This window comes from Cetorhinus maximus, unplaced genomic scaffold (genome assembly GCF_964194155.1).
Source record: "Cetorhinus maximus unplaced genomic scaffold, sCetMax3.hap1.1 HAP1_SCAFFOLD_4510, whole genome shotgun sequence".
NCBI classification, from domain to species: Eukaryota; Metazoa; Chordata; class Chondrichthyes; order Lamniformes; family Cetorhinidae; genus Cetorhinus; species Cetorhinus maximus.
In genome coordinates this window covers 1-13,124 of record NW_027600413.1, presented here as the reverse complement: position 1 = coordinate 13,124, position 13,124 = coordinate 1, and the positions used below count along the sequence as shown (strand labels likewise).

Below are 13,124 nucleotides of genomic sequence, written 5' to 3'. Positions count from 1 at the left end.
AAAGGGGGATTTGAACAGTGTGTGCAGATTTGATTCAGTCCTCATTTTAAAATTATGCAATGCATCCATGCACTTATATTTCCACTATTAATGTTAGTGGCTATATTTATATCGGAAAATGCCTATGTCAGCTTGTCATCTTATAATGACACTAGTAGGTATTTTTCATCACATTACGTCACTTCTGCTGGGGGGAGAATGTTACTGCAGTGTGATGTGTTTACACAGTTTCTGTTATAAATATACTTTTTTCCCATTATAAATTAGTAACAGGAAGTTCCAGGATTTTGACCCAGCAGTGGTGAAGGAATGGCAGATAGATGCTCAAGGCAAGACGTGTGTGACTTGGAGGTGATGGTGTTCCCATGATCTGCATGCCCTTTTACTTCTGGGTGGTAGAGGTCATGGGTTTGGGAGGTGTTGTCAAAGATGCCTTGGTAAATTGTTGCAGTACCTTCTATAAATGGTACACACGGCAGCCAGAGTGCACTGGTGATAATAAGAAAACTACAAATGTTGGATATCAAAATAAAAGATCAAACGGGAACTATTGTGAATGCACTGCTGACCTGTTAGCATCTGTAGAGCAAAGATAGGTTACCGTTTCGACAATTTTTAAATCTGTACTGTTAAAAGCTGGAACTAAAGGGCAGGATTTGTGCAGAAGGTCTTTACTGAAGTAGTTCATTAGGTGCCAAAGGTAATGTGGTTAAAAATTGTATATAAATTTTTAATTGTCTGACGGAGTGAGTATAGTATATGCAGAATTTAAACTCGCCTCTGAATCTTTTGACCAATTCCCCTACTCATCCAGAAACTCAATAGACCATAAGACATAGGAGCAGAAATTAGGCCATTCGGCCCATCGAGTCTGCTCCACCATTCAATCATGGCTGATAAGTTTCTCAACCCCATTCTCCCGCCCTCTTCCCGTAACCTTTGATCCCCTTACCAATCAAGAACCTATCTATCTCGGTCTTAAATACACTCAATGACCTGACCTCCACAGCCTTCTGTGGCAATGAATTCCACAGATTCACCACTCTCTGGCTAAAGAAGTTTCTCCTCATCTCCGTTCCAAAAGGTCTTTCCTTTACTCCGAGGCTGTGCCCTCGGGTCCTAGTCTCTCCTACTAATGGAAACATCTTCCCCACGTCCACTCTATCCAGGCCTTTCAGTATTCTAAGTTTCAATCAGATCCCCCCTCATCCTTCTAAACTCCATTGAGTATAGACCCAGAGTCCTCAAACGTTCCTCATATGTTAAGCCTTTCATGCCTGGGATCATTCTCGTGAACCTCCTCTGGACCCTCTCCAGGGCCAGCACATCCTTCCTGAGATATGGGGCCCAAAATTGCTCACAATATTCTAAATGTGGTCTGACCAGAGCCTTATAAAGCGTCAGCAGCAGATCCCTGCTTTTATACTCTAGTCCTCTCGAAATAAATGCCAACATTGCATTTGCCTTCCTAACTACCGACTCAACCTGCATGTTAACCTTAAGAGAATCCTGGACTAGGACTCCCAAGTCCCTTTGCACTCCAGATTTCTGAATTCCCTCCCCATTTAGAAAATAGTCTATGGCTCTATTCTTCCTACCAAAGTGCATGACCTCACACTTCCCTACGTTGTATTCCATCTGCCACTTCTTTGCCCATTCTCCCAACCTGTCCAAATCCTTCTGCAGCCTCCCCGCTTCCTCAATACTACCTGTCCCTCCACCTATCTTTGTATCATCTGCAAACTTAGCCAGGATGCCCTCAGTTCCTTCATCTAGATCATTTGCATTACCTGCTGTTTGGGAGAGACATTCTGATGGATAATGGGAATTGATGAATTGTGTCCTAAATTTTGGCCTTGCCTATTTGGTAAAGCAATACTGTAGACCTGGGAGATGAAGGTCAGTAGGATATAAATATCATTGGGTCAAATCAGTTTGATGCCGAGAGGCTGATTTATGCCACAGCGGAACCAGGTGGGGATAATGGGCTATGTAGCACGATAATGGCTCACACGAGGCTTTGCCTAGCAAAAGTTTTGGCAGATAACCAGAAGGCAAGTAACTGGAGCATGAACCATGGAAATTCCACTGTGAATTCACATATACTATTACTATTTTATTTGGCTCTAGTTTTGAAACAAACTGCACAAGTTTAAGTTGTTCCACGCATTTCATATTGAACAGGAAGTGCAGGCAACCAGAATTGTTTGTTTTTTTGGCTGGGAGTGGAGAATTCTTGGAGCTGTCTGTATTACTTCTAATGCTCTCTGAGTCATAGCTAGGGTTTGTTTTAATACTAAATTTGGAGTGCTCAAATCTAAGCAATCAGTTCTAAACTTTCCATTGCATGAGTAACAAAATTTTATCTTTGGCATTGTACAAAATGGCTTTAAAGTCCAGCCGCCCACCTCCGTGCCTCTTTCCACCAACCCCCATCCCCACCTCGTGACTTTCTCTCTCACTGCCTTATCTCACATTTTATTCCATTTCAAAGTGTGAACCAAGGATCTGGATCCTTGGCTCTTAGACCCAGTATTGTTGAGAATTGAAAAGCCAATCCTGACCCATTATTGTTGAGAATTGAAAAGCCAATCCTAAAACTAATCTAGGCCATCTGAATGAGTAAACACAGCTGTTGCAGCTTGCAGTGGCTGCATGAGCTGTGGAAGACTAGAATTTATGCTTTAAAGTAATTGAATGTTTTCTTATCTAATCTCTTGCAGAGTTACTGGAATTCATGTGAACATGTTGAAGAGAAAGAAGCCTCATAGGTGAGTGGGGACCATGGGATGAAAAAGCATCTCATTTCCGTTTATTTTGTGGTGTTGATTCAGTTGCTGAGACAGTTCAAGTCAAGACTTAGAAACCATTAGTAACTCTGGTTTGCTTGAAAAGTCACCGTGGGTCTCAGTCGAGGCCTATTGCAATTGGAGCCTTTGGAGTTTTGGGACTTGGAAGCAGAGGCGTGGAATTTGTCCTGCACGCATGTGCCAAAGGGTATGGGTAAGGTATGGGTCTTCTGGACAGCACACTGCTAAAGGAAAATGTTATTGAAGATGCAGAATGTTGAATTTTACAGGCAGTACATGACTTTAAGCTACTAAGGATGCGGTTAGCATAGATGTACTTAATGGAAAGCTAGATTAATACATGAGGGAGAAAGGAATAGAAGGTTATGCTGATGGGGTGAGAAGAAATAGGATGGGAAGAGGCTTGTGCATGGCATGAACACTGTTATAGTCTGGTTGGACTGAATGGCCTATCTGTGTGCAGAGTGATGATGTCTAGAGTTAACCCACGACCGCTACCATCTAGAAGGACAAGGGTAGCGTATACACGGGAACCACTTGAAGTTCCCCTCCAAGCCACTCACCATCCTGACTTGGAAATATATCACCATCCTTTCACTGTTGCTGGGTCAAAATCCTGGAACTCCCTCCCTAACAGCACTGTGGGTGTACCACAGGGATTGCAGCAGTTCAAGAAGGCACTTCACCACCAACACCTCAAGGGCAACTAGGCATGGGCAATAAATGTTGGCCTAGCCAGTGACCCTCACATCCCGTAAATGAATTTAAAAAAATACGTAATTGTGGAAGAGCCTCCCCAATGGCTCAATGGGTAAATACATACTAAATGTGAATCGTATAGACCAGGAAAATCCCAGGATATTCCCTGGTCTTTGTTGAGCCGAGGCAGAAGTGAGTAGTGGAATTAATATCTATGTCCTTGGTTTGAGAACCTCCCGCTCCTGACTGTTCTCCATTGGGCCCCAACCCCAGTAGTAAGTGCATTACTGCGAGGACAGGATTGAGGGCTGTGCAGTGTCCTTCCAGCCAGATCACCTACCAGTACCCCTCTGTATAAACTCAACATGAAGATTGGTCACTTGCCTGAGTAGACTTGGAGGGCTGCCAATTCTCTGTGCATCTATGTACAACGAAGAGTTGGCATATTTGGGACTGGGGTTGGGGAGAGAGTGGGCCTGGAAGAAAAGAGAAAAAATTGGGAGCGTTGCAAAAGGATTTCCAGCTATAGATGTGGTTCTTGACACTTCTTTTGTTCAACACCTGGCTCCAGGAGTTGAAAGTCTGTCTAACACTCCCACGTCATGCGGTGTTTATAAGTAACACATTGCCCTGAAAATGAACACAGATGGAGGTTAATTACTTCAAAGATGCTTCTACGTAGGATGACCATTGGTGAATTAAAATGTCAAGCATGAATGGGTTTAGTTTTATCTTTGCCAAAGGGTTTGACAGCTCTGAGGATACGGCTCACAGCAATTGACCTTCCCACAACAATCCCTTTTGTGAAAACTTTTGATTTGGAGTCATCAGCTTGTGAAATAATTCGATAGTTTGTGTGCTGTTTTTAAAAAAAAAAATACTTTAAACCTTTGTCAGAAGGAAACGTAAAAGCGTCTGGTGGGGAAGGAAGGTATTGATATTTTTAAAAACGCCTCCTATCCTGAAATTGCTGCATGGTTTTTCCATCAGCAATTGGAACTCGTTATACCAGATTAACAAGTCATTGCTGACCCCAGGGAGTGAGATAAAAGCAAAATACTGCGGTTGCTGGAAATCTGAAATAAAAACAGAAATCTGAAAAAGGGTCATACAGACTCGAAACTGTTTTATCTCTATTTCTCTCTCCACAGATGCTCCACAGATGTCAGACCTGCTGAGTTTTTCCAGCATTTTCTGTTCTTATCGCATGTGTTGGTGAACTGTGTGCCGTGAGGGGCATCAAAGCCAAACACAATCTCTTCCAGCAAGGGTCCTTGCACAGTGATTAGGATCAGAAATTCTGATTTAATTTCCACCCCCTTTTTTATTTTCTCCCTCTCCTCCCTGTCCCTACTGCCCTGGGTGAGATTCACAAAGTAAATATAAACCAAAACCTTGGATTTTATGATGGTCTGCCTGTCTTTGGTTCACATTGGTTTAATTCCTTGGACCCTTTGAGGAGCTGAGGATACAGTTTTGATGTGGGGCCAGTATGGAAACAAATTTTTTTTGTGAGAAATAGGGGTCGTGTCGTATAAACTTTAATGGGAATGAACTTGGTAGATCGGGTGGCCTACACTCTCCCCTTCCTCCCCTTTGCTGTATTTATCAAGCATCCTCTGCACATGGTGGTTCAAAACTGGTTTATAGCAATGCTTTCATCCGCAGTTTCTACTTTTTAATTACTTACTAATCTGGTGATTGGAAGTTACAACTCATCTAAATTGAGCGTTCTGAATTAGGCAAAGAACAACCTTCAAGAACAGGGATGGGTAATTGTTTGGGCTGGAGGATCACTTAAGTTTTGCTGAGCTGTTGAGGGCCAAACGCATGAAATGAATTGTGTTGATAACAGCTATTTGGATATTAAATAGAATATTTAGAAGTCCATTCTTTGAATATTCAGCATTCGGCATCCGCCTTTCTCTTCTTTGAGGTCATTCCTTAATTTGGGTTAAGGTTTGAGGGCATTTTTGTGGTCAGGCCTGACCATACTAACTTAGTCACATCAAAATTAATGAAACCCAAAAGGCCCAAATCACGCACAAATGCTGTACAGAGAGAGACACCTCGTTATTCACATGTGTAGTGGTGTGAGGCTTTTTATATATATGCCATTTCTGTTCCATATGGCCTCCTCCTATATCGTAACGATTCTGTGATTTCCTTTCGCTAGACCAGTGGTTCTTGAGTGTTGGTTGAAGGACTCCTTTTCAAATGGATTAGTAATCACAGATCCTCCATCTAAATTATAATATACAATAACAACATGGACGTGTTGCATTTAAACCTGTGGTATTTTAATAATGCTTTTAAGAAAACAGCTATTTACTACCAAATATACAGATTTTTCCCCAATACTGAATTTGTGTTATGGATTAGGATGGAATAATTATTGATGAATTAATCACTGAAATCATAACAGCGTAAGTGCTTGTTTGCCAGATCAATTAAAATATTTGATAGGAACAGTAACTGGTAAATTTAATAACCTACCTATACAATGCCCACTGACATTTTAAATCACTTCAGTTAAATCTGTTCCAGCGCTCAACACAAAGTCAGCAGAAATCAGGAGACAAATCAGCAGGTTACTCTTTGTGCTGTTTCAGTGCTCCTCCATATGAGCCCTCACTCATCTCAACATGGCAACTGCACTCTGTCCCCAACTCGCAAAAAAAAAATACTCTCCTCCAGCCACTGCTCATTGGCTTACCTCAGACCTCTTCCTGTGGCCATTCTTAATGCAATGTAGCTCGAGGGCTGAATGAAATCCTCCACGGGGCTGGGTGTGGCCCGCCGGCTGTAGTTTGCCCACCGCTGTTCTAGAGCGTCCATGCACTGAGCCACCTTTGGAATTGCTCTGAAGATTCATCCAGTCATCTACACCTCACCACCAACTTGTAGGTTAATGGTGCATATGAAATTTCAGATGGGGCTAGTGTAAATATTACAGCAAAAGCATGGCAGGGATTGATCTGACGGTAATTAATTGCAGCACACTGTGCTTTATGAATGATTGAATTTGCATATGGTACATATTTTAATTTATTATAAACAGATAAATTACATAGAATGTACAGCGCAGAAACAGACCATTCAGCCCGACTGATCTATGCCATTGTTTATGCTTCATGAGCCTCCTCCCACCAAGCTCTCCTCCTAAGCCTTTCCACATACCCTTCTATTCCTTTCTACCTTGAGTTTATCTAGCTTCCCCTTAAATGCATCTAGTTTTTTGGTAGTATAGAGCTTGAATATTGCTTTTTTTTAAAAAAACACACAAATCACCGAAATGAGTAACGTGGAATGTGAATTTTAGTGCCAGTGTGATGCTAGGTATGTAGGCCATAGGTCCCAAAGACTGGTGGTGGATCGTATCAAACAGCATGTCCCTTTCACTGTTCATAACGGGCAAGTTACAGACCGTACCCAACAAGCCTGTGCTTGCAAAACTCAAAACACAATGTCCAACATTAGATGCAATTCCATGATTGGACATTTGCTAAATAATCCTCAGTTTGCTGAGAATTATGCTGACAACCAACTGAAGGTTGTCAGTTGAGCTCCCAGTATGACGCACTAGCATGTACTGGAAACTGCATATATTAATACACAGGGCTCTGTTCTTTACAGACAAAAAGAACATGTACAGACATTGTGCCTATTTCAGCTAAACAAAATAAGTGACAGCCATTCACTGGTTCATTCCTCAGTGTAATGCCTGACCAATCAAAGTCAAGCTGCCTGGTTTAACTTTCAAACAATGTTTGGCAGTTAACTGTCAGACACCATGAACTGGTGTATTCTCCATGGCAACACCCCTACCAATCAGAGTGTATTTGCCAACTAATCAGCTCTCTCTTCTCATAGTATAAAGTTGTTCCCTTTACAATTGGTATTCTTGCGAATTGTCTTGAGTGCAAGACGAAAAGCTTCAACCAAAAAAGGTCTCTCTTTTTCAGCAATACTTAAATGCACCTTTGCTATTAAAGTCAACAACTCCTTGTGGTTGAGTTCCACATTCTAACAACTCTTTGGTTAAGTTTTTCCTGAATTCTCTGTTAGTTTTATTAGTGACTATATTTATGGTTCCTAGTTGGTCTTGCTTACAAAATATATAACTGAATATTACTAACCTTGCATTACTCACCTGTTTACAAACATTCATAATTTTAAGAAAAGAGCCCTCGGATAATAAACAATGGGCAGAATTTTCTGCCTGTCAGGCGGGCGGGCCCGACCCAATCTCCGGCGGGCAGGGAGCCGATTCCCGCCAGTGAAGCAGGCCACACCGCCATTTTACGTGGGCGGGCCAATTAAGACCTGCCCAACGTGACATCTGGCGGGAAATGCTATGCGCTCCCTGTGCGGGTGGGGGGATTCCCTAAGAGCGAGAGTGCACTCTTTTGCGCATTTGCACAAAAGAGCGCACATCACCCTGAGGCTAAGTACAGCCTCAGGGAGATCGCCTGGACTTTGAAAAATATTAGAAATAGAAAAAAAAAAAATCCCTTACATGTCCCCCTCATGTATGAATTGGGACATGTTCATAATTTACATAATAACTTATTAAAATTTTTAAAACCCTGCATGAAACCTCATCCCGCCACTGGATGAGGTTTCATGTTTTTTCTATTTGCTGCCGGGGCTCCTGGCCAACCAGCCAACCTTAAGGTTGGACGGGCAGGTCCTTTAATTGGTTAAATGATCCTGTCAATGGCCTCAATTGGCCATTGACAGGCTGGCGGACCCGCAGCTGATTTTGCTGCGCCCCCGCCTTCCTGAAAATTTAAATGGGGCGGGATGACGTCAGGGATTCTGCCCGACATCATCCCGCGTCATTCTACGCGTCGGCGAGCGGGCCCCGCCCCCACTCGCCGACAGCAAAATTCTGCCTAATGTAGATTTTGGTCCGATTCTCCTTACTTTGTTTTTTGTTTGCGGGATATGACTGTCGTTGGCAAGGCCAGCATTTATTAACCATCCCTAATTGCCCTTGAGAAGGTGGTGATTAGCGTCGCCCTGAAATGCTGCTGTTCATGTGGTGTAGGTACATTCATAGTGCTGTTAAAGAGAGAGTTCCAGGATTTTGACCCAGAGACAATGAAGGAACAGCAATATAGTTCCAAGTCAGGATAGTGTGTGACTTGGAGGAGAACGTGCAAGTGATGGTGTTCCCATGCACCTATTGCCCTTGTTCTTTTAGGTGGTAGAGGTTGTGGGCTTGGAAGGTTGCCTGAAATCTTCCTGGTCCACTTGTTGTTCCTCTTTTTTACTTTTACTGCCCAACATATTTCCACACCCCAATTTTTTTCGTATAATCGTATATTATGGAATTTGGTCATTTCAAATGCCTTTTGCCTGTTCCTCTTGAGTTGACTATGCTTTTATATATAAGAAATCACCATTTGTACAGTGCCCTTACAATATCAGGTTGTTGGGTAGCGTTCTCAAATAGTGGAACAAAGTTGAGAGTTCCTCTGTTTGTAGCTGTGAGATGCTGTGAGCCAATGGTTCCAGGGATGAGACACTTCAGTTATGAGGAAAGATTGGAGAAGTTGGGACTGTTTTCCTTGGAGAGGAGAAGGCTAAGGGGAGACTTAATAGAAGCTCTCAAAATCATGAGGAGTCTGGACAGAGTACATAGGGCGAAACGGTTCCCGCTCGTAAACGGATCGAGAACCAGAGGGCACAGTTTTAAAGTGTTTTGCAAAAGCAGCAAACTTTTTCACACAGCGAGTACTTGGGGTTTGGAATGCACTGCCTGGAAGTGTGGTGGAGACATTCATTTGAGGCACTCAAGGGCATTGGGTGATTATATAAATAGAAACAATATGCAGGGTTGCGGGGAAAAGGCAGGAGATTGGCACTAAGTTAAAATGCTCAGAGTGCTGGTGCAGACACGATGGGCCAAATGGTGGTCCCCTACACCATAACAATTCTGAGAGATTCTGTAAACTCGGCTCCATTACAGATTCTCCATTCAAGGTTTCAATTGGTGAGTCTGTATTCAGGTACTGTAGAGCCTTTGATTGTCCCCCCCAGGGTTTGTGTGAAGTTGGGAGACGAGCAGAGATACATAGAAACATAGAAAATAGGAGCAGGAGTAGGCCATTCGGCCCTTCATTCATTATGATCATGGCTGATCATCCAACTCAATAGCCTGCTGCCACTTTCTCCCCATACCCTTTGATCCCTTTCAACCTAAGAGCTATATCTAACTTCTTCTTGAAAACATACAATGTTTTGGCCTCAACTACTTTCTGTGGTAGCGAATTCCACAGGCTCACCACTCTCTGGGTGAAGAAATTTCTCCTCATCTCAGACCTAAATGGCCTACCCCATATCCTCAGATTGTGACCCCTGGTTCTGGACTCCCCCAGCATCGGGAACATCCTTCCTGCATCTACCCTGTCTAGTCCTATTAGAATTTTATAGGTTTCTATGAGATTCCCCCCTCATTCCTCTGAACTCCAGTGAATATAATCCTAACCAACTCAATCTCTCCTCATATGTCAGTCCCGCCATCCCAGGAATCAGTCTGCACTCCCTCTATAGCAAGAACATCCTTCTTCAGATAAGGAGACCAAAACTATACACAATATTCCAAGTGTGGTCTCACCAAGGCCCTGTATAATTGCAGCAAGACATCCCTGCTCCTGTACTCGAATCCTCTGGCTATGAAAGCCAACTTGCCATTTCCCTTCTTTACCACCTGCTGCACCTGCATGCTTACCTTCAGCGACTGGTGTACAAGGACACCCAGGTCTTATTGCACCTCCTCTCTCAATTTGAAGATGAACCTAGTTTTTTTTTTTGTAGTCTTTATCTAGTTGATAAGATGTTAAATGCCTCTGGTTTTAGGGGAGGCGTTGGTGTAGTGGTATTGTCACCAGGCTAGTAATCCAGAGACCCAGGGTAATGCTCTGGGTACATAGGCTCAAACCCCACCGTGGCAGATGGTGGAATTTGAACTCAATAAAAAAATCTGGAATTAAGAGTCTTATGATGACCATGGAACCATTGTCAATTGTCGTAAAATCCTATCTGGTTCACTAATGTCCTTTTAGGGAAGGGAATCTGCTGTCCTTACCTGGCCTGGCCTACATGTGACTCCGACCCACAGCAATGTGTGGTTGATTCTTAAATTCCCTCTGTAATGGCCGAACAAGCCACTTAGTTCTCAAGGGCATTTTGGGATGGGCAAAAATGCTGGTCTAGCCAACGATGTCCCCATTCCAAGAATACATTTTTTTTTAAAAAGTAGTCATGGTCATCACTGCACTATTTTCAAAAAAAAGTCTGGATTGAGTCAAAAATATTCGTAAAATGTAATATTGTAACTGAAAAGGTGGGATTTAGCAGCAAGCAGGTATGGAAACTGCCAATACAGCAATAAAGCAACAAATGAGAAAGGGAACCAATTAAATTTTGAAAATGCTTTTGACCCCTATCTTGTTTTGCCAGTTTCTCATGGATGCAGTTGCCAAATATATTTGTTTTATAGCAAATGTGTTGAAACTCAGCACAAATCAACATATCCAAACAGTTGTCTTATATGCGAACTCAAAACTTAGATGACATTTCCGTCCTGAGACCTACTCCTCTTTCAAATGCGGGGGCTGGGGGGGCATGAGTTTTGTGGGCTTTCTGCAGGTATCATTGTGAGAAATGATGAATGAAGAAGCTTAACCAGAAAGCAGACCACAATGCTAGGATTCTTATATGATTGGCAGTGACACTAACCATTCAAGGAAAATGCCAGGACTTAGCATTTGTAAACAGCGTTTAACTCCCTCCCCAGTGCCCCATCCTGTCCAACACACCGAAAGCTCTGATAAGACTGAAACCCGTAGAAACCTTTAATTGGGCTATGCTTGGGCCTCTCATCTTGGGTTCTGAGAGCATCTTCGACCCCTGTGTCGTGTCTGAGAAGTACCTGCCTGACTCGGGCCTTGATTCTGCCACTCCATGGGCATTTGGATACTGGCCCTCATGCTGTTTCTACTGTGGTTTTATCTCCAGTTTGTTCCAGCTCCTCCTTTGTCCATCGACAGCTCCATGGTCCTGTGTTGCATGCATGTTTGGCAGCTCCATTCACTGGCATGTGTCATTAAACCAAGGCCCTATCTACTCTGTCAGGTGATATAAAGGTCCTCTGACTTTACTTTGAAGAAAAACAGTGGTGTTCTCCTCCTGTCCTGACCAATATTCATCCATCACCCAACCTATCTGGTCATTATCCTGTTGCTGTTTATGGGAGTTGGTTGGGCATGTTTGGCTGCCATGTTTTCTACATTACCACAGTGACAACACTTCAGAATGCTCCATTGTCGTTGCCCGTAAAGTATGTTGGGACATCCTGAGGTTGTGAAAGAAGCTGTACAAATGTAAGTTTTTTTTTATCTGTAAGATATTCTACAGGAAGTTCGTTTTTTTAAGGCTTTCAGTTTAAAATAAAACCAATAAGTTGATGAGGTGTATTTCAATGCAAGGAATATTACATGCATTTCCATGATCCACAGGGAATGTCCACTCCAGTGAGGAAGATAATTGAGGTTGCACTGCACAATGTTAAGTGAAAAAGTCAATGGCCTTCACTGCTATCCATTGGAATGAGCGAGAGTGCCTTGTGAGGAAAAGTAAGACAGACACAGCTTGTTTCCACTGGAGTTTAGAAGAGTGAGGGGTGACTTGATTGAAGTATATAAGATCCTGAATGGCACTGACAAAGTGGATGTGGAAAGGATGTTTCCTCTTGTGGGTAATTAGGGGTTGCCCTTTTAGGGCAGAGATGAGAAATTTTTTTCTGAGGGTTGCGCAATTTTGGAATTCTCTGCCTCAGAAGGCGATGGAGGTGGGGTCATTGAATATTTTTAAAACGGAGGTAGATAGGTTCTTGTTAGGCAAGGGAATTGAAGGCTATCGGGGGTAAATGGGAATGTGGAATTCGAAACGCAAACAGATCAGCCATCATATTGAATGGCGGAGCAGGCTCGAGGAGCCGAATGGCTTCCTTCTCCTATTTCGTATGCTCGTATTACCACTTAACAAGTACAGGGCTTTTAAGAGAGAATTATGGCAAACGAATGCCCATGTAAAATGCAAGTAGCTTCTACTGTTTCCACACAGCAAACCCAGACCAAGGGGCCTAATTTACTCAGTGTACTCATACCAGCATGTATAAAGAAGGTCTTCTATTAAAGAGGGGATTAAAGCTTAAGACGTTATTAGCTTTAATAATTTGGTAGCACTTTTGCCTCAGTGTGATGCATGAACTTGCAACTATCTGATTTAAAGACATGAGGTAATCTGGGCCTCGAGTTCAAAACACTGCTGAGGGACTGCTGCATTGTTAAAACTGCAATCTTCCTAATGATGATCTACACATTATGATGTGGCAGATATGTGTACCAGGCGGATCAAATCCACAAGGGAAACTTGTTCACAACAGTTCTGCAATTTGTATTTATTATGAGATGTGTGCACTGAATTCTGAAGTAATAAGTCCACCGAGACCTTTAGCGATTTTTCAAAATTAAAATATTTATTAACAAAATAAAAGATTTCAAGCATGTACACGAGGCTACAATTACTACTATAATAACTCCT

At 42.6% G+C, this 13,124-nt stretch overlaps 1 long non-coding RNA gene across 1 annotated transcript; it reads left to right on the top strand.

Annotated features, from left to right (window-relative positions):
• Positions 1-272: 272 nt before the first annotated feature.
• On the top strand, positions 273-4,878 carry LOC144678521 (uncharacterized). Its single transcript, XR_013576121.1, has 3 exons — positions 273-351; positions 2,724-2,771; positions 4,661-4,878. It is a non-coding gene; the product is annotated as an uncharacterized LOC144678521 (long non-coding RNA).
• Positions 4,879-13,124: the final 8,246 nt, after the last annotated feature.